Raw genomic sequence first — 21,108 nt, forward strand, 5'->3', positions numbered from 1 at the left:
GTGTACGCCTGTAATGAGATTGCAAGAAAATTACCTGGAAAGAAAAACAAATAAAAGAAAAAGAAAAAAGAGTAAAAACATTAAACAAAAATTACCTGAAAAATAGTGATAAATAATTATAATATATAATGATAATGTATAAATATATTTACCCTTTTTTGATAATTTTCTAATCATCCTCCCCACTTTTTAAAACTTATTTTCAGGTCATTTTATTTTACAAATTTCTTACAAGATGTGGGACATTTCTTGCTAAGTTGGTCATTGCCTTTTTCTCTTTTTTTTCTTTTTTTTAAGACATCAAACCAATTTGCTCAGGTTTCAAAGGGTTAAAAAAAAACTGTCATAATTTGGGAGAATTGTGCCCCCGGGAGGAAGGAGGAGGTCCAACAAGTTTGCGGCTGATGAAAGCAGGTACAATCAGACGCTCTTATCATTTATCTATTTAATTTTATTTTTCATTTTTTCTTTTTTTTTTTATCCCGTACAAGGGTTGCCTCCTTTACTAGCTCAGCTACCGAGCAACCCCATGAAATTTAATTTTAAATGCCATCAGGAGACCAATTACAAACCTCTGTGTGTTTTAAAAACATAAATTAAGACTCTGCTGTTGTCCGGAGCTGTAATATGTTTGGAAATGAACCTCATTATCTGGGCAAAATAAATGGCGTGTACCTGGAGGAAAGCTGTACCTGTGTGAGCGCTCTGATGTCTGATTCTGTCCACATGTGTCTCGGCTGCTCTCGTCTGCTTTAGTCTTCAGTGTCTCAGAAAACACATGTTGGACGACCCCTTGACCTTTAATATCCGCTGAGTTTATTTGGTGCGCCCCCCCTCCTCCCTCGCCTCCGATGCGTATTAAATCAGATATGCTGAATGGAGGGAGCGCGCCGCCCCCCTCGCCACCTCGTGCTTAACCCTCTGTGACCTCAGGTTTTCCTAAGTAAATGGATTTAGACCGCAGTCTCCGCTGTGTTTGCTATGACTGAGCGAGCAGCTCTATTGACCTTAATATGAGGGGTGCAGATTAATATGCAGCCCCCGACTCCGTGTTGTTCCACATGACGACATCGGTGTTAAAAGACGCGCGTGAGAGGAGCAGATCGTGTTTTGATGCACAGTAACTGTTTCGGAAAAGCAGACGTTTTGGTTTGAACCGTGGCTTTTAATGGCACTGTAACCAGTGAAGTCGCTACAAAACACCCACGTTTGGTGCCTTAAAAGCTGCTGGAAACACAGCGATGAGACGTGAGAAAACATTCACATTTTGTCGTTCTAAATTTGCTGGAAAAACAGCCGCAGGTCCCTAAAATCCACCCATTTGGTGGCTATAAAGTCAGTGGAAGCACAGCGACTGGTTGCTACAATCACTTTGGTGGCTAAAAAAGATGAAAAAAAAAAACAAAAAACAAAGAAAGGATAACACAAAACAGCTCTGTTGACTGAATGACTAAAAAGCCGCTGAAAAATGTTTGTTGTCTATAAAGGTGCTGGGAAGACAGTGATAGGTTGCTACAAAAAAATCTACATTTGGTGACAAGGAAGTTGCTGGAATATCAGCGACAAGTTGCTACAAAACACCCACATTTGGTGGCTAAAAATCCTCTAGAAAATCAGTCAAAGGTTGCTACAAAACATTCAGTTCGGTGGCTATAGAGCTGCTGGACAAACCTGAACAAGTCACTACAAAACACCCATGTTTAGAAACTCAAAAAGTTGCTGGATAAACATTGACAGGTTGCTACAAAACACTCACATTCAATGGCTATAAAGCTGCTGGAAATACTTGGACTGGAAGCTACAAATTACCCACATTTGGCCCAATGAGAAGCCAAATGAAAACAGTGATGGACTAAAAATCTGCTAGAAAAACAGTGACAGGTTGCTACAAAACATCCAAATTTTGCTGCTATTAAGCAACAAAATCAAAGAGCAAGAAACAGCTGAAGTTGCCATTTTTGCTGCGATGTTCAACAACAACACAGACAGAAAATCCTGAGAGAACAGGAAGCACTGGACGTCATTTTTACACCAAGAACATCCAGCTGTAAGAGGAATTCTGGGAAATGTAGTAAACAACACTTTGTCACCATTAAGATCATAGACTGAAGATACATTTTAGTAAAATAAAATGTAATTGTTTCAGCTCCTTGCTCAGTGTTTAGTGTCAGCTGACGGACTTTATCTGCAGCAGCTCTGACGCTCTTAAACATAAACCCCAGATGTCCCAGTTTGTCCCACACTGGGGACAGAAACCAGCACAGAGACGCCTCTCGAGCGGCTCTGTGGAAGTCATCAGTATCAGATGGCAAGATGGGGAAAAAGATTTCTCACGCAACAGTTTGAGCAGATATTTAATCTCATTGTTGCTTGAAGGTGAGATTATTTCCATATGGCAGCTGTACAGACGATACCATCATTTTTTAACAGTTATGATTTAACTTCCGTCTCTTATTTTCATTTCATTTCAGGCGTTTTACTGTCGTGCACTCGTGCCGGATGGACGCACTGATACCGTCTGTGGTCCGGCTGCAGATGGTCTTTGTGCTCTGACAGGAGTGTCAAATTATTTTATTGTTTCACTAAAGAGTCACAGGCCAATGCTTCAACATGAAACATTATTTTATGATTAATGTGTGACTGAGAAAGCCCAGTTTATGTTGATTTTTTTTAAATAAATGCAGCTTTTTGTTTCTCTTTTTTACTTAAGTCAAATCCAGTCACTTGTATTTTTATAGCACATTTAAGCAGACTAGTTTGGATCTTTACGTGATTAAAAAGTAGACGGTGAATATGACTTCATGTAATAAAGTAACAGCAAAAGGGTAAACAAATAATAATTTAAATAATTTAATTAAAATAGATATTTAAAAAATAATTTTTAATGAAATAAAAAAATAAAAGCGAATTTTAAAGCTTGATCTACATTTTTAAGAGGCTCCTTTTTTTTCTTTAAATAACTGAGATCTCTTGTTTTTTCAAGACTGGAAAATTGTCAGATGGGATTCTTGTTGCACGCCAGCAGGTGGCTCTACAATACCTTTTCTTCGCCGCCTCTAAACTGCAGCACATACATGAATAAAATATTTCGATTATAAATAAATAAAATGAGCTCTATCTCGACATAAAACAGTCTGAAAGGGACCACACGTAAAAAAATGTAGGTACTTGTACTGTACTGTACTTGTTTTTTTTTTTCCCTTGATACTTTTGCTGCACTGCATTTCAGAGGGAAATATTGTACTTTTTATTTAACTACATCTATCTGAAAGCTTTAGATACTTTACAAATTTAAACTACATTTATTCATTTATTTTTTAAATATATTAAACTACCCAACCGTTTATAATAGCACAGCTGAAACAATTAACAATTAATCAACTGGGCACCTGACAGATAGGTGCCCAGTTGATTGCCCCGTCTTGTACCAGCACATAACAGCTGATTGCATTGTGGAAACACTGGTCATGATATAGTTTGTTCACTAGGTGGCGCTGTTTCAACAATCACATATCAGAAACAGATTTCTCAACTTCTTCAAACTATTAACTGAAGGTATCCTGACCAAAAAAGTATGTGATTAAATGTAAAAGGTGTAAAATCAGACTGTTTTTAAAGTAAGTAAATAAATATAAATATAATTAAAGTATAAAGTAAACATACCCGATGCAGAAAAACGCCAACGGGGGGAAAGGTCATATAAAAAACAAAAAAACGAGAAAAACACCCCTAAAAAACTCAAATAAAGAATTAAAAATATAATAATGAAAAAAAAGATTAAACATTTTTATCAAATCAGTTGGCGATTAATTTTCAGTCAATCAGCTGATTAACTGATCAGCTATCAATCAAACATGTATACTTGTGATCAGAAGAGCTGCAGCACTCTGGCACTGCCAGCAGAGGTCAGTGTTTCATTTGACATAAACATCCACGCTGCAACACAACGTCACAAAAAAAAAGGATTTTAACTGATTAATAAGGCTCAAACTACAGTTTATTACATTTGAATAAAGTGCAGCATTTAAAAGACAAACACCTCTAAAGGAAACATTCATGATATTCTGTTAAATCATTTTTATTTTGCTACAAAGAGAATTAAAAAGAGGATTAAAATTGTTGTGCTTTATGGCACGCCTTCATCTGCTGCAGAAATCCTGTTAATTCCTAAAACATACACATTTGTTTATTTTTATTATAATCTTATTGTACTTCAGTGTCCAGGTTTTTACAGAGTTTTTTAATATTTCTGCAGAAAACAATACGCTGCATCAAATTATCTTTACTATAAAACACCTCAAACTATCTGTTAATTAACGAGTTATTATTTGTCATTTGTTGATTGATAAAATGAATAATTTTATTAAAGAAATTCATTAAAGAAAAGATTATGTTCTGCGCTCCAAAATATAATTGGAAATAACTTGATTTTTAGAAATAAGGGGAACATAAAGACAGAATATATACTGGATAAACTGTCAATGAATAATAATCAATATGTTTGATTTATTCAACCATTATTGATACAAAATGCTGCAATCTGAACATTTTCCAAAGACGCAAAATAGTATAAAATGTGACAAAATGCTAAAAACACCAAAGGCCTCAAACAAAACCTTAAACAAGAAATAATCCTGTCAATTATCAGAAGATAACAATAAGTATTTCTGATAATTGATCATTTATTTATTATGAGTGATGAAGTTTGATCTGTTTTGAGGCTAAATAGCTATATGACATTTTTGGTTATTTAAAAGATTTTTAGTCAATTCATTATATTTGATTATTGATTATTAGATGATAAATGACTTAATAAGAAAGCTTTAAAAACTGTTGAAATTATCGGACATCCTGGACTCATCAGCGGTGATGAGGACAGCGGTTTGTGGGCTAGTCTGTCCGTCTGTCCTCTCTGAGACCGGACAGAGAGGGAGGGAGGGAGGAACGGGGGGGAGGTGAGGGGGGAGTCAGAGAGAGGGGGGGGGGGGGGGAGAGGGAAGGGGGGGGGGGGGGAGCGCCGCGGTGAAAAACGACCAAAAAAAGATACAAAATGAGCCCAAAGAGACACAAAACAGCTACAAAGACACAAAACAAACTAAAAAAAAAAGACACACGCACGCACACGCACAAAACACACACACACACACACATATACACACACACTCAAAGAGACACAAAATGTCTAAAGAGACAAATTTATCTAAAGCAAAATAACCTAGATATAGATACCTAACAGAGATATAAAAACGACTACAAAGAGACACAAAACAACGTCAAAGACACACAAAATGACTACAAGACACATATACAGAAAAACAGCACGCGTACACACACACACACACACACACACACACACACACACACACACACACACACAACACAAACTTCAATGAGAATCTTAAAACAACCTCAAAGACACAAATCGACAACAGAGACATTTGAAACTCGCACAAAATAACCTATAAGAGAATCATGAAATGAAGTCAAAGAGACAAAAAAACAAACCACAAAAAGACACAAAATGACCAATTAGTGAAGACATTTCAGGTGTTTTTGAGGCTTTTTTTTCAGTTTAAAGACACAAAAAGTTCAATATTTAAGATGATTTAGATTTTTTTTAAATCAATGAGCGGTGTTGATTTATGAATTACAGATAACAGACTGAATGACTGAATTATTGGACATCCTGAGTTCATCAGGTCTGAGGGAGCGGGGGAGAGGAGTGAGGAGGAGGAGGAGGAGGGTGAGGGGGGAGTCAGAGGGAGAAGGAGGGAGGAAGTTGGGCTCAGAGGAGGAGGAGAGGGGGGAGGGCTCATCCCGGAGCTCTGCAGCATCCCGGAGTAAAAGTTGCTCCTCGTCATTGTGAAGTGTGCTCGGTGAGTGTGTGAGTGTGTGAGTGTGTGTGTGACCTCCGGCGGCTCCGCGATGCGCACACACTCGGAGGACTCAACTTTTTAATCCGTGCCGAGGCGCGCGCACTCAGACCCGGGACTCCCGACACATGCGCTCGCTCCGCGCCGTCCTGCAGATGTGGATTTCACTGTTTTTTGGGTTTTTTTGGGCAGTTTGGATTTGTGTGTGAGAGAGAAAAGTTTTAACAGAGAGGAGGAGAAGTGAGGAGGAGGAGGAGGAGGAGGAGGAGGAGAGGAGTCCGAGGAGGAGAGGCGCAGAGCGGACACTTTGGGTGAGTTTGAGTCGGTGTTTGGCCATGTGCTCTGTGAGCCGAGACTTTTACTGCCCATTAAAGCAACAATTAAACACTTATTTCTTTTTATTATTTTGCAGCTCTAATTCGAACTAATGCATGAAGAGATTTCTGTCATTTTCTAAAATTATTTCATATAATATTTCTGCAATTCATTGACTCAATATTCCCTTTATTATAACGGACTTTATTATGATTGTATCTAATAATGTGAAGATCAGAATAAATAAACAGCACATCTAAGAGGTTCCTTAAAGCAGCAGCTTTTTTTGCACACACTCACTGATTTAAAGAGGGATTTTGGAGGTTTTCACACACACTCTGGAATTCCTGGAATTTGCAACCTGATATTTAAGATGCTCTCCAGTGAAGCCGCCTGCACAGGAGGGAGCCCAAAGTTATCTGATGGTTCAGGACACTTTCTTTTCCTTTTCTGTGTGTATTTTTTTGACAGAGATTTACCTTCGTCTGGTAAATTAAGTTTTTGCAGCATTAAATAATTTATGTTTAACACTTGGAAAAAGGTTGAAAGTAGAGATTTAAATGTTTTTCTGCAGCATTTAAGTCAGATTTTTGTCTTTTTCTGGATACAGAAGCTTAATTATTGCGGCTGGAAATTTTTTTATTATCTTTGTAGCATTATTTGTTAAATTTTTCCCCTTTATAACGGTTAACACAGTGATTAAGTTGTTTTTCTGCAGCTTGTGAGTCAGATTTTTGTCTATTTTTCTGGATATGTAAGCTTAATTACTAAAGTAAATTATGATGAGTAGTATTATTATCATATTTTCAAAAGAGATTTAAATAACGCCTGGTAGTTGAAGTCTTAGTTGCATTAAATAGTTTATGTTTATGACATGAAAAAGGATTAAAGCATTAAAAATAGAGATGTAATTGTTTTTCTGTAGCTTTAAAGACGGATTTTTGTCTTTTCCTGAATACAGAAGCTTAGTTATTGCAGTACATATATATATATATATATATATATATATATATATATATATATATATATATATATATATATATATATATATATATATATATATATATATATAGATTTAAATGTATTAAATGTTGTTTAAGTCTTTTGTTTAAGTCTTTGTAGCAGTAAAGAATTTATGTTTATCACATGAAAAAGGTTAAAATGTGAGATTTTTTTTAGCTTTATAGTCTGATTTTTTTCTCTATTTTTCTGGATATAAAAGCTTAATTATTGCAGCAGAATATTTTTAATAATCTTTGCAGCATTTAAAAAAAATAGTTTTATTGCCAATTAAGAAATTTATTTCTCTCTACTGCTTCAAAATCAGATATTTTTTCTGAATATAGAAGCCTGATTATTGCCGTAATATATATTTTTTAATCGTTTTATTTTTGAAGAATATTTAAATTTCATCTGGTAGTTTAAGTCTTTGTAGCATCAATAATTTTTGTTTATCACACCAATATGGTTAGATTTAGATTTCTTTTTCTACAGCTTCAAAGTCACATTTTTTGATTATTTTCCTGAACACAGAAGCTAAACTATCGCAGCAAAAATATATTCTTTTATATAATTAAACAAGACAAATGTCAGAGCAACAACACGTAAAAGCCTGCAGGCTGCGTCCCTTCGTCCCCTCGGAGTGGATTTTTTTTAAGTCTGAATGGCCGGTTGCGTTCATTTGCATCAGAAAAAAACTTTTAGTGCATTTGCTATTGTGCAGGATGAAGAGCTCCAGCAGTCGGGGAGCGGGCGGAGGGGGGGACTGAAAAGATGAGAAGAAATAATGGGGCCCTTCACATTATTCAGGATGACATGGGGGGCTTCCCAAACCTGTGATGGGGATGTCACTTTCATCCTTCCCTCCCTCGCTGTCATTTTCACACATCTCCTCCCCCGCTCGCTCCTCGCTGCTGATTGCAGCCCCCGATTCTCCGGAAAAAATCTCAGTTTAATGACTGAAAAAAAGAGGAAAGAAAAGGAGCCCGGCACGCAGGGAAGTGAGTAAAACGCCCCGCTGTGACGACTCAAAAGTCTCTTATCCCACAAAACAACAAGTCCACACCAATTACGCCGTGTGGCCCCGGGGCAGCCGCTCCTTGTGGGTTTAGTGGAGAAAAGAAGCATCAGCGGCTTTACACAAGCAAATCCACTAAACCCACAGGGCAAAAAAAAGCTCCCGAGACTCTTCAAATTCAACACGGAAACCTCCGAAACCTGCTCTGTCTGCAGGTTTCAGACCAATCTGCAGATTCAAAATCCTGCTGCCAACATCCAACCACAAACTTTGCCATATCAAAATAGTGTAACGTACAAAATAAGACAGTAAATATCGATATTTAAGAAGCTGAAAACAGCAGTTTTTCACTAAAAACTGACCAGAATTGTTCCTGATTCAACAGCTAATAGAATTTTTCACTTCTCACTTGAACAATACAGAATAAGTCAAATAACACCGAGAAAATATGCATATTTATGGAGCAGAAAACTGTTTGGGAGGGCATTTTTAACCCAAAAACTCATCAAAATTGTTCCTGATTAGTTCACCAACAACAGATGATCAGTCAACTTGTTGTTTTTAGTGATTCTGACAACTTTGTTCCAACTTTTACAGAAACAGATGCAAGAAAAAGGCAAATGAAAACAGAAATATTTATATTAAAGAAGATAAAAACAGTCAAAAGTTCAAATTTAGGAGTCGATTCTTCTGCAGATTCAAAATCCGGCTGCCAGCATCCAACCACAAACTTTTCCATATCAAAATAGTGTAACGTGCAAAATAAGACAAACAATCACAGTAAATATATAATATATATAAACTCAATAAAATTGTTCCTGAAGTTTTTTCAACAACTGACGGATTAATCGACGAATGATTCCTGTGATATTGACAACTTTGCTCTCAGATGTTCCCACTCGTGCAGAGTTTACAGAACAGAATAAGTCAAATAAACCACAAAACTCCTGATCGGTTTTCCAACAACTGATGAATTCATCGAAGAATTGTTTCAGCAATACTGACAATTACTAGAATTTTATCATATTTCTCCAACTTTAGGACATTTGTAGGACTACAGGCCATTTCTAGGACTTCAGGACATTTTCAGGATTAAAGGACATCTTTAGGATTTTAGGACACCTCTCGTATTGTAGGATGCGTCTAGGATTTAAGGACGTTTCGTCCTTACTTTAATACATTTTTTGATTTAAACAGATTCTCAGATTGTAGGACGTTTCTAATATTTTAGGACATTACTAGGTTTTTCATACATTTCAAAGATTTTCGGACATTTCTAGGAATTTTGGACAATTCTTCAATGTAAGGACGTCGACAGGACATAAAGACATTTCTTGGATTTTAGGACGTCTCTAGTGTTGTAGGTAATCTTTTGGATTTAAGGATGTTTCTTGTATTTTTGGACATGTCCTCTGCTGTGTTTTTGGATCACAGAGGTTCTGGTTTCATGTTTAGGTGGTTAGGTGATTAGTTGTCCTGTCTGTCCTCTGATAATCGCAGCCGGGACACACGAGGACGTCTCGTATAGACGCAGTCGAGTCATTAATTCTTAAAATCTGCAAACATTTGCTCTGAAGCTCGGGTCAATTTTTTGTGGCAGATCCACCAACTTCCTCCGACAGCGATCAGGCAGCAGCGATCACACATGATGGAAACAGAGCAACACCACGGAAACACACACACACACACACACACACACCGAGAGACATCAGGAATCAAAGGTCCAGGGGCCGCTGGGGGCCACGCGGGGCCTCCTCTCATCGGAAACCAGCTTTGATGCATCTGTTAATTAACTCCTGAAGGGGCGGCGGGAACACCACGATCAGGCCTGACAGCCGCCGAGGCGAGCCGGGGACTGTGTGTGTGTGTGTGTGTGTGTGTGTGCGTGTGTGTGTGAATTTCAAGGGCGGATGTGAAGGAAGCCCCATGCTGCGAGGAGAGACGCCCGCCGTGGCGTTTTGACACGTGCAGAGAAGGAGTGATCTCAGAGCGCTGTCTGTGGAGGGACACTTGATGTCTCTCAGAGACACTCAGCCGCTCTGATCGGGGGCCACTTTGGTAAAATGACAGGAGGCCAGGGGCCAGGGACGCAGCGGCCCCATACATGTTTCTAGGATGTTGGGACGTTTGTTGGTTGTTGGACATATCTAGGATTTTAGGACATTTTGGGTTTTTTTTTTGACTCTAGGATGTTCTTTGGATTTTAGGACGTTTCTTGGATTTTGGAACATTTCTTGGATTTTAGGAAGTTTGTTGGTTGTTAGGACATTTCAAGGATTTTAGGACATTTTCTATGATTTCAGGACATTTTGGGATTTCTGGACATTTATAGAATTTAAGAACACTTCTAGCATTTTAAGACATTTCTTGCAATTTAGGATGTTTCTTAGATCTTTGGACGATTGGACGTTTTGGACATAACTTGTATTTTAAGACATTTCTCAGATTTTAGATTTGTAGGATTTAAGGATGTTTCTAGATTTTTAGGACATTTCTGGGGATTTAGGATGAATCTTTTATTTTAGGACATTTGTCAGATTTTAGGACATTTGTCTGATTTTAGGACATTAGTGTTGGGGGTGTGGGGATCCTCCTCTGGCTCTTTTTTTGATCAACAAGCTCTGTTTTGATGCTGTTTTATGTCTCTGACACCTTATGGAGACTAAAAGGACAAAAACTATTGACAGTGTCAATCACTTTATTTTTATTGTCAATCAGAAAATGTTTGGGGGCCACCAGGCATCCAATCAGGGGCCAGATTCGGCCTGCGGGCCGTAGGTTGAGTATCACTGACGCAGAGAAAACAAGCTCCACCGTCAGGACGTTTTATCGTTCTTTTGCTTCCCTAAAATAATTTCACATGTGGCGTCCCCCTGGGGCCATGTGGGACTCTTTAACAATCAGTCCCCCCTCTGCTGCGTCTTTCCGTGAGCTCAATCAGACCTCGAGGTCGGGAGGAATCCGGCCCCCAGGAAGGGAGGGTGTACCCGTCATCCTGGGGGCCCCTGGAGGTCTGTGACATGCTGTTAGAGACGGGGCCCCGCAGGTTTTCCAGTGTGTCGGTGAATGTTAGCGGAGCTGCCGCTGTGTGACGGCTCAGAGCTCAAACATCCAGACTGAACCTCCGTCAGCTCAGGACCCGGCGGAGCGGCTTCAGTCCGGCTTCGGCCCGGCTCCCAAAATTTAACCAACACACCAACGTCCAGCCAGTGGAATACAAAGGACAGCAGCAGGAGCGCAAAGGACAGGCTTTTAGGACGTCTCTAGGCTTTTAGGACGTCTCTAGGCTTTTAGGACGTCTCTAGGCTTTTAGGACGTCTTTAGGGTTTTCGTACGTTTCTCGCATGTTCGTGCATTTCTAGGATTATAGGATATTTCTAAGATGTCATGATGTTTGTTAGATTTTAGGAAATCTCTAGGATTTTAGGACATTTCTCGGTTTTTAGGACGTCTGTCAGACTTAAGGATGTTTCTCGGATTTTATGAGGGTTTTTGGTTTTTACGATGTTTCTAGGACTTAAGTATGTTTTCGGATTTTCAGACATTTGTTGGATTTTAGGAAATTTAGTGGTAACCTCTTCGCTTCAATTTTGTCGAAAAAAATCCAGAGATATTCTCTGAGAATTCAGTCGGAAAATTTTCTGAGATTGAAGTTGGAAATTTATAAGAAAGAACTCAAAACTTTAACAGAAAAAAAATCAAATCATATTGTTTCTTTTTGTATCGTATCAAAATGAATTGTATCATATGGTATCGTGTCGTGTCATATTGTGTCAAAACGTATCGTATCGTGTCGCATTGCATCGTGTTGTATCCTGCCTCCAGAAATATACATTCATAGTATCAGAAACATAAAGTTATATTTACATGATGTTATGTGAAAATAAACTTTGCACTGAAACACTTTACATTCAAAGTCATAAATCCAAAATGGATTTTATTCTGTGATTTTGTATCTATTTTCTGATTAAAAATGAGTTGAAAAATGATTTAGTTAAACGCTGCAATGGACATCTTCACCAGCTGTCCAATCACAGCGTAGGGGCAGGGCCAATCAAGGGGCGGGGCCAATATCACAAAGGCCGTGCGAACACACACACACACACACACACACACACACACACACACTCGCGTCGTGTGTTTGACACTTTTGCGTTGAGTAAATTAGCTTTCAGAGGCCGCGGTAAAAACAACAAAAGGCAACCAAAGCAACTTAAATTGACCGTGTTCTTGTTGTGAGTGAGACAACTGTAGTTTGTTTTGTTAGTTTGTGGCTTTTCCACAAGTTTTACCGTCTCAGCTGTTGAATTTGAGGAATATTTTGGAAATCGACACGTCCGAGAAGCCTAATTTTGTTTTTGTTTATGAAACTTTTAGCGAACATTTGATAAAAGAAACACATTTTAAAGTTTTAATATCTGCATTACTGTTTCCTGCAGCGTGTAAACTGTTGACGGAGCGAGCGTCTCTGAATTTCTCAGGTGTGACAGATGTGACAGACAAAGAGTGAAGTGTTTGTTGGTAAAAAGTTAAAAGTCAGACTCACTGTAGGCGTCGGTGAACAGGAAGTGAGCGCTCCAAACTGCGGCAGGAAAGCAGCGAGCGGCCGTGCTGCGGCGGGCACCATTTGGCCGAGGGGTCAGAGATCAAAGTGGCCGCTCAAACTCGGACGACTTCACGCCGTCACAGAGCTGCAGACACACAGATGGCAGGACACATGCAGCACGTTTTAGGCTTTTCACTGAAGAAAGAGGGCGTTTTGATTTTAATTTAATGTTTAATATATTGCTCAAGGAGGATGTGACGCTGCAAGAGTCAAACCTGCAACCTTAAACGTTGCACAGGGCTCCTCTGCCAACCTGTAGCCTTTTAAGGCCTTTTTAAGGTATTTTTGCAGGTCGACCTCAAAACTGCTCCTGAACGTCAGTACTTTGTTTATTCATGGTGAAGATCCACACTTTCTCCACAGATACCTTCTCAAATACTGACAGGTACCGTACCAATTTACAAACATACATACATTAATAAAGCCAGGAGAGGGATGTGATATTTAGAGGAAAAAAGTAAAAATCCCCAAGACTGAAGTGATACATTTACCAGAAAAAAATGGATATTCTCTGAGATTAAAACTATAAATTTCTGTGGAGAAAAAAGAAAACCTCACAAATTTACACAATTAAAATGGAAAATTTCTGAGAAAAAAACCTAAATATACTTTGAAATTCAAGCTGTAAATTTACAAGAAAATTGGATATTTGCTTACATTTCGAAAATAAAATAAAATAAAATCCAAAATGAATGATGTGAATGACAATGAATGACAAAAAATGGATATTCTTTGAGATGGAAGTTAAAAGTTTATCCCTCAAAAAATCAGATATTCTCCAAAATTAAAATCCAAAAATTCTGACAAAAAAGTGGTTACTCTGGATGATAAAGTCAAAAATTTATTTTAAAAAACCTGGGCATTTTCTGAGATTAATACTGGAAAATTAAGAAAAGGAACTTCCAAATTTGTGAGAAAAAATAAAGATATTATTTGAGATTAAAACTGAAAATTTACAAAACAAATCTCCAGAGATTTACGTTAGAAATTTACCAGAAAAACTCACAAATTTACGAGATTTTTCTTTTTTGTTTTTTGTTTGATTACAGGTTAAAATTTATACGACAAAACTAACAAATTTCAAAGAAAAAAATGGTATATTTTCTGAGATGAAAATCTGAAATGTTTGAGGAAAACCCCCACAAATTTCAAAGAAAAAAATGAATTTTTTTGAGGTTAAATATGAAAATTTATGAGACGAAACTCACAAATTTAACAGAAAAAATGTTGATATTTTCTGAGATTAAAATCTGAAATGTTTGAGAAAAAACACACTAATATATAAAATTTTAGGAGTAAATTTAGAGGAACAAATTTGGATATTCACATACAAACTTGTCGATCAGTCTCTCCGCTGTGTCCCTTTGTGAGCTTAAAATCAAATCAATAAATAAAATAAAATAAGTAAAAGGCTTTTTGACAGCTGGCCTCGTGGAACGCTCCTGTTTTAAGTCGACACGTTTTGGCTCTCTCGGAGCAAAGAAGCACAAATGGGTATAAATTCAAATGTCACCGTTCGCCTCTGTTTGCACGCCGGCTGCTCGCTCCATAAACAAGCCGCCTCCGCCCGGCGCTGGATTCTATTTAAGACTCGCCACCGACCTGGGCTGCTTTTACGGGACAGCTATTATTCAAAGGAGAATAGGTGCAGGGCCCGACCATAAATTCCAGCAAGTGGCCCTCGGAAAAAGGGGCGCGGCGCCGAGGAATTGACTGCGTGCTCTGTGATTTCACTCGACTGCGCGGTGACCTTTGAAGCCGACACCGAGTCGTTTGTTTGGCTGACAGGAGCGGCTCTAATAATTCAGCGGGACGGCGGCTCCGGTGATACCCGGTGATGAGCCCCGCCGTACTCTCCTGTACGCCGCCCGAGGCATTTGTTTTCCTGACGCAGGGGATGCCCTCTTACTGCGACGCCGTTTGACTTCTGCGAGGAATTAATCTGCGTCACGAGTGTCACCAGTTACACTGTCGGAGGGGTTATTTTAGGATGACTCACCTCCATATTTCAGCTTCAAGTGCTGCTCCAACAGCCTCCCTGCAGCTCCTGCAGAGAAAACATGTTCAAATTCATTTAAAGCATAAATAAGATTTTATCATCACGTTAGTGCAGGTTAAACTGCAAAAAAATCTGAAATTTATGAGATAACATCGTATTAATACACTGTGGAAAATTGCTGCACTGTACGGCTTCATGCTTTTACATGATTTCTATCATTCGTACTGCATCACTTATCAGATTTTTGACCTTTTTCTTGCACTAACTTTGATATGACATATTCTGAATTTTGACCTTTTTCCATGTGCTTTTACATGAATTTGAACATTAATACGATATTATCTCAGAAATTTCAGATTTTAGTCCATAATGGACTAAAGTTAGTGCGATTAAACTGCAGAGTTTAGTTTTCTAGAGTTTTTTTTTTTTTTTTTTAGTGAGTCTTACTTGCACTACTTTAGTGACCAGTGCAAGTAAAACTCCAAAAATGTGATAAAAGATGCAGTATAACTGATCAAAATTATGGAAAGATTGTCATAATGAATCAGTGCAACTGCAAAAAAAAAAAAAATTAATAATAATAATAATTTTTTTAAAAAAAGGTCAAAATGTAAAATGGACGCTGTTTTATCATTACATTAGTGCAAATTAAAGTGTAAAAATATCACAAATCAGTGGGTGAAACTGAAAGACGTGTTGGTATAAGAGAAGGCAAAGGATGAAGTGACAGAACAATCGATTTCAGCACAAAGACTTTGGAGAAAAGGCGACGGGGGAGGAGTTCCTCTGAAGTTTGTCCCTTAAATAACGTGACTGTAAAGATTTCTTTATTCTCAAATGAATCATTGTTTTCCTCTGAAAGGATCCTGCAGACAGCAGCAGGAGCTCACCGTTAATGACTCCTCTAACTGAGCTGTTGACTTGCTAACGCGGCTGTTACACACTTTTTCTCTGCCGCAGGTCCACCACTCTTATTTTGACATCATTTAGGAATATTTGAAGTAGCCTGTTAACCCTTTGATACCTGAGTGAACAGGTTTATTTTCTATCAATAACACGGGGAGAAGGCAACAAGCAACTTCACAACACATGGCCCAAAGTATAGCAAGAAATTAGTAAAAAAAAAAAAAAAAAATTTAAAAAAGTTCCTGAAAATTACGGAAAAAAAGTAATTAAAATAAAATTTCAGACTATTTTCTTCTTCACCTTTTACTGATTTCTTCTTTTTTTAACGAGTTAGGTCATTCATTTGTTTTTGAAAGAATGTAAATTTGCTCAGGTTTTAAAGGGTTAATGCTAATGTGACTTACACCAATACTTAACTATCAAGTTGCCTGTTTATACACAAAATAAAGTATTATAATAACATTGCACCTTATATCACATCTTATATATTCTCTAGTATATTATATTAATGTTATACTGTCTTACTACATTTGTATATTATATTTATACAAACCGAGCCAAAACTACACATATCGTCACATCAAGGAGGGAACTGGGTAAAAAAATTAATAAAATAAAATCATTATTATTATGTTCGATTCTGTCTCCCAGTTCTAGCATTAATAAAGTGCTTTTGCGGAGATTTAGAAATATCCAGATATACATCTTGCATCAAGATATAGCCTAAAAATATCACAATATAAAGTCTATATCGCCTAGCCCTACCCACAAACACATCAACTTTATTTTTGTTTTATATTGTTTGTTTTATTTTAATTGTTTTAAAATTTTAATTTTATATAATTTTTTATTTTACTTTTAATGTTATTGTATTTTTTTTATTTATTTGTTAAATGTATTTATATATTTTTTTAAAAATCTATTTATTTGAGTATACGTTGAAAACTTGAAATTTCACTTAAGTGTGTGCGTTCCTCCTCCACCACTTGCAATTAGCAAGTAGACTAATGTTTCTATACACAATAATCAGTTCAAAGTGGAAAATTAAACTTATATTTACCATCATCAGCCTTTGGAGGGGCAGCTTCTGTCTTCCTCCCGGACTGAGAAACTCAAGTAACAATCCTGAGGAGAGACAAAAAAAAGTGAGACAAACGTTTTTTTTTCGTTAAGCGTGCAAAGCTCCACAGCAACGGCTGCGAGTGACGTCAGATGGGGCCCCTGAGGGGGGTCCCCGTCACTGAGGAAATGTTAGTGTGGTACCAGAGTACGGAGGACTGAAGCTGACAAAATTAAAAAGAAATTTAAAAAAGTGTCAATAAAATGCCAGAAATGGCAGAAAATATTTACTTATTTTCAGATTCATTTCTTTTCATGTTATTCATCAATGTATTCATTTTTCAGTTTTATTGATTTATTTATGTATTTACACTTTATTTAATTTCCATTTTACATATAATTTATTAATTTTTAAAAGTAATTATTTAATTATTTATTTATGTATTATTTTCCCCACTTGCCTCCCCCTCCATTTATTTCAACAAACACATTTTCTTGCCTTTTGCCTTTTACGCCTACATTTCCACCTCTTTAGGCAAATGTCTGTTTCACTTATTGGTTGATCCACATCAGATCATCAGATCGATACCAGAGGCTCAAAATTATCGTATTTTGAGAAGAATTATTGTACGCCAGTCACAATCACAAGAACGGAAAAGTTTAATTTATAACTTAGTAAACAAGTATTTAAACGACTTTTTGACAAATCTACAAATCTACCCACTGCCTCAGAGAGGAGCTGTTTCTGCGTCTACACGGTTCAAAAGACACAAAATGAAAAAAATAAAACAAAACCAAAGAAAACAATAAATCCGATAGGATGCTAGGATGCTTCTATGATTTCAGGATGTTTTTAGGACTTAGGGACATATCCAGGGTTTTAGGTTATTTCACGGATTAAGGACATTTCTAAAATTTCAGGACATTGCCAGGACTTTTTGGACATTTCATGGATTTTAAGATGTTTCTAGGATTTGAGGATATTTCTAGTATTTATGGATGTTTCCATGATTTTAGGAAATTTCACAGATTTTAGGACGTTTCTGGGACTTTAAGATGTTTCCAGGATTTCAGGACTTTTTGGGAATTTCAGGATATTTCTCGAAAACAGTTGACTTATAATTCAGTGGACAATAAATATTTTCTATATTTATGACTGCACCCCTCGTGCATTCATAATAACTGGATGTGATGTCTGAATCTCCATGGTAACGACTGAAGCGTCTCCACGCGTCTCCTGTCTCTGCACTCACACTTGCTGGTCTTTGCTCGATGAGATTATCTTTGAGCGCTGGTCAAACATGTCGCGGGCCTCTGTTTTCCGGTGAACCCCCCGGTGCTTCACAGCTCAGTCTGGGGGTCAAAGAGTGGGGGTTCAGGGGTTAAAGGGGACGGGGGAGGACTGTGCTCGCATGTCTTCAAAGTTTATTTGACTACTGACCTTTCTGCCAGAGCTATTCAGACGGGCTCTGCGGTGAGGACAGTTGGGACAATAAAACTTTATCTTCAAAGACTGTGAGAGGCTTCATTCAGGCTCCTTAATGTCACTTTAAAAGCAAACGTGTACTTTATTACTGCAGAGGACCAGCGGAGGCAAATCTGCTGTAACCACTGGAGACCAGTTTGGCTCCAACGCCACAAATGTAGTCACATTTTTATTTTCTAATTTTCATTAAAATAAAGTAATTCACACTGGACATTTCATAGATTTTAGGACATTTCACAGATTTTAGGACATTTCACAGATTTTAGGACATTTAATGGATTTAAGGATGTTTCTCGGATTTTATGACACCGATTGGATTTTTGGGCATTTCAAGGATTTCTGGATGTTTGCTGATTTTAGGATATTTTTAGGCTCTTCGGACCTTTCTTGGATTTTAGGACATTCCTAGGATTGTTGGCTGTTTACAGGATTTTAGGCCATTTCTGGAAATTTCAGGACATTTCTAGGATCTGACGACGTTTCCAGGAGTCAAGGTTGCTTCTTGGATTTTAGGACATTTCTGTGATTTTTGGACATTTCGAGGATTTGATGATGTTTCCAGGATTTGAGGAGGCTTCTAGGATTGTAGGACGTTTTGCAGATTTTAGGCTGTTTCTAGGACTTAAGACCATTTTTTTGTGATTTCAGGACATTTCTAGGATTTGATGATGTTTCAGGGAATTGGGGACACGTCTGGGATTTTAAGACATTTCTTGGATTCGGCATTGTGTTAATGCGCCAAACCACAAATCAAATTCCTCGTTTGTTCAAACCTACTTGGCAAAGTGAGAGTTTCGCTTTCTTCAGCTCTTTTGTTATTCATCTCACTCTGGACGAGCCTTTTTTTACGAACTCTCTAGAAGCAGGACCATCCAAGTGCTCCTGAGCGTCCTCATCTCGTCCTAAATTAACTCGTCCGAGTGCCCTCCACTCATGCTCCTTTTGTGTCTCTTTCTCTCTCAGAGTTTGTCGGCGATGGAGACTTCCACATCGAGGGCCTCCGAGAAAAAAGACAAAATGGACGGGAGCGGATTCTCCGAGCTCCAGAAGAAACCCTCAGAGACGAGAGGTAACACGTTTTTTTCTTTTTTTTGAGTGTCCGGCTGTCTGTCAGGCCTGCGCCGAGGTCTCAGCCGAGGGGCAAAGGGGAGCGAACACGAGCGATGAAATATACATTTCAAAGATAAAGTGGCGTCTTGGGAGCCGGCTCTGATAAGGTACAGCAGCAGTCAGAGGTGACTTACAGTAGACGTCTGATAGGAATCCTAAACAGATCTTGAAAGAGCATCGGTAATGTGGATCGCCGCCGTATCGGGGCCCGTGTGCAGCGGCGAGCAGTGTGGCACCGTTTGAGCCCATAAACACTGATGAATAGATAACACGACAGCAGCGGCGGGGGGGTCGGAGCAGGTGAGAACCCGTGTTTGTGTTGTTGAACTAAATGCAGAGTAGCAGCGCTCCTCTCCGGCGCCGGCACAAAGAGGGAGTACATGTTTTAAAGATGTCAGCCAGCGCGTGATGAAAGCTCGGCATAATGAGGCCGAAAGACCTTGTTCTTACCTCCAGAGTATAAAGGCAAAAAAAAAAAAAAAATGGCCGGGGCTGGAGGCGAGGACGACACGCTGCCGCGGCGGCACGCGCTGACAGAGATGCAGAGTGACGGGCCGGCTTTGAAATGGAAATTAAACGCGTGATTTAGTGACATTATTACTCATTAATGAAGGACTTGGTGGCCTGCCATTATAAAGAAACACTCATCAATTGATAAAGAAGGAACAGAGACGGAGCCCAAAAGTCGAAAATAACTAAAGAATCACTCTGTGATATGACAGCGAGGGTCGCCCATAATTTACGTCCAATATCATAAAGGAGTTAAGTTCATGTGGGACGAATCTGCAGCACAAACGCACAGTCATGTGTCCTAACCCTTTGAAACTTAACCAAACTGGCTTGATTTAATACAAAAATGGGAAAAAAGGCAATGAGCATCTTTAGAAATGGCCCAAAAAATAGCATGTCTGTAAAAAAAAAATAAAAATAAATACAAGAAACAACTATTGTTACTACGAAATTACCCTAAATTAAGCAAAGAAAAAAAAGAAAAGTAAGAAAATAACCTTAAAATAAGCAAAAACCCGGAAAAAAAGTTATGTAAATTAGATTAAAAAATTGTGAACTCATTTTCTGTGGCATTATTTTTAAATATATAATTAGAACTTGACATTTCCCTAGTTTTCTTTTTTTTTAATTTTCCTCTTCTTTTTCTGCAGTACATTTCCTGCCAAGTTGCTCACTGTCTTTTACTCTTTTTTTCTATAGAAACCAATCAAATTTGGTTTATAGGTTTCAGTGCTTGTGAAAGGCATCTGAATGCAAGAAAGCTTATTCTCCTGGTATCAAAGGGTTAAGGAGAGATGTGGAGCAGTAACTTTTTATGCCCCCGCTCCGGTGATAGCTGTGGCCAGAAGCATTATGTTTTTGGGGGTTGTTCACAAGAACATCTCAAGGTAATATCTTACAAATTTTGCACAAACGTCCATTTGGACTCAACAATGGAGTTATTAGCTTTTTGTGGTCAATGGTCACTTTAACCCTATGTCTGTCTCACTTCATGAATGAGACATCTCAAGAAGACCTTGAGGGATTTTCTTTGCAAATTTGGCACAAATGTTCACTTGGCCGCGAGGACGAATTCATTTTGGTCATCAAAGGGCAAGGTAATGTGACTTTGCATCCTTGGCATTTTCTTTGATGTAATTATCTCATAAACACCTGGAGGACCTTCAGGGAGTTTCTTCAAGGTTGGCACAAACGTCCACTCAGCCACAAGAGTAAACCGAAAAGTCT

General features: G+C 38.1%; 1 pseudogene; it reads left to right on the forward strand.

Annotated features, from left to right (window-relative positions):
• Nucleotides 1-6,155: 6,155 nt before the first annotated feature.
• The window catches only part of LOC121963053, a 78,285-nt pseudogene continuing 63,332 nt past the window's right edge, over nt 6,156-21,108 (forward strand).

Source organism: Plectropomus leopardus, chromosome 24 (assembly GCF_008729295.1).
Source record: "Plectropomus leopardus isolate mb chromosome 24, YSFRI_Pleo_2.0, whole genome shotgun sequence".
In the NCBI taxonomy this organism is placed as follows: Eukaryota; Metazoa; Chordata; class Actinopteri; order Perciformes; family Serranidae; genus Plectropomus; species Plectropomus leopardus.